Below are 1,257 nucleotides of genomic sequence, written 5' to 3'. Positions count from 1 at the left end.
CCCCATCCCTAGCCACAGCTAACAACTAACTGGTTCTGGTATGGGCACCAACTGACCCAAACTAGGAGGTAGGAAGTATTCAAAATAGAGTGATTATGCATGGACTAGGATTAGACCAAAGTCTCAGTTCCTCTCATGGTAGCAGAAATGCACAGCTCTAATATTACTGGCAGCCATATGTTCTACCACTTGGAAGAAGCAGTGTGAGAGAAGAGAGTAAGTAAGGCTAGAATGCAGGAATAGTAGGAATGTGAAGAACATATTGCTAATATTCCAGATCCTGTTTCCACATGTCCCTGAAGCCCAGGTTTACCCCAGTTCTTTGTGGACATACATACACAGCCTTTGAATGATTCCCCTCTTTGCCAAACATAGTGTAAAGAGAGTGTCTGTCATGTATCATCAAAAGTCCGGAGTAATAGCCTGGAGATATTGACAAATCTTAAGAAGTTTTAAGAGTTTTAAGGAGGAGAATGACACATTTCCCCCGCTATACAAAAGTTGCTACGAAATCTTTTGTAAGTCAAAACAGTGTAAAGCAAAGAAGTAATTGTCATTAATTTATATGGGAAAAATTTTTGAGTGTTCCCACACCCAAAAAATAACCCACCAAATCATAACAAACAACACATAAAATCTAAACTAACACTACCATATAGTAAAAGTGGGAATGATATGACACACAGGCTATATAAAATAGAAATATCTTAGGTACAGCCTCATTAACAGCTCACTAAAAACAAATGCTGAACTAGTATCACTTTTCACCCTTTATACATAAAAGCAAAAATCCCCTTTGGATCTCTTTCAGGTAGCAAAAACAAGTACTAATGTAGGTTTTACGTAAAAGCTAAGTAGCATAAAGCAGGGGATACCTGTACCATTAAATTGCACAACAGGAAGACTACTCTGGCTGTAGTGTAGATTGGAAACAGGCAGCTAATTAGAAAGCAGCTAGAGTAATCTATGAGAGTTGATGATGGTCCACACTAGGAAAGAGATCATAATGATACTAGTTCATTGTTTTGATAGAAATCTAGGAGACAGAATTAAAAGAGTAAGTAGTTGACTAGATATAATTGGTAAAGCAAGGTAAATCCATTTTCTTTTGGACAGGTATCTTAAGACACACTAAGCAGCAATGTTCCACAAGCAGCTAAATGTTGTTGTTGTTGTTGTTGTTGTTATGTGCCGTCAAGTCGGCCCCGACTCATAGCGACCCCTCCTTGGGTTTCCGAGGCAGTATCACTACGGAAG

The 1,257-nt window shown here is 38.7% G+C and overlaps 1 protein-coding gene across 1 annotated transcript in view; it reads right to left on the bottom strand.

Moving 5' to 3' along the window:
- Window positions 1-1,257, bottom strand: part of SNX14 (sorting nexin 14) — a 172,516-nt gene that overhangs the window by 135,112 nt on the left and 36,147 nt on the right. The window lies entirely within an intron of this gene.

Source organism: Orycteropus afer, unplaced genomic scaffold (genome assembly GCF_000298275.1).
Source record: "Orycteropus afer afer isolate SDZICR_OR568_19922 unplaced genomic scaffold, OryAfe1.0 scaffold00011, whole genome shotgun sequence".
Taxonomy (NCBI): Eukaryota; Metazoa; Chordata; class Mammalia; order Tubulidentata; family Orycteropodidae; genus Orycteropus; species Orycteropus afer.
This window is presented reverse-complemented; position numbering and strand designations above follow the sequence as displayed.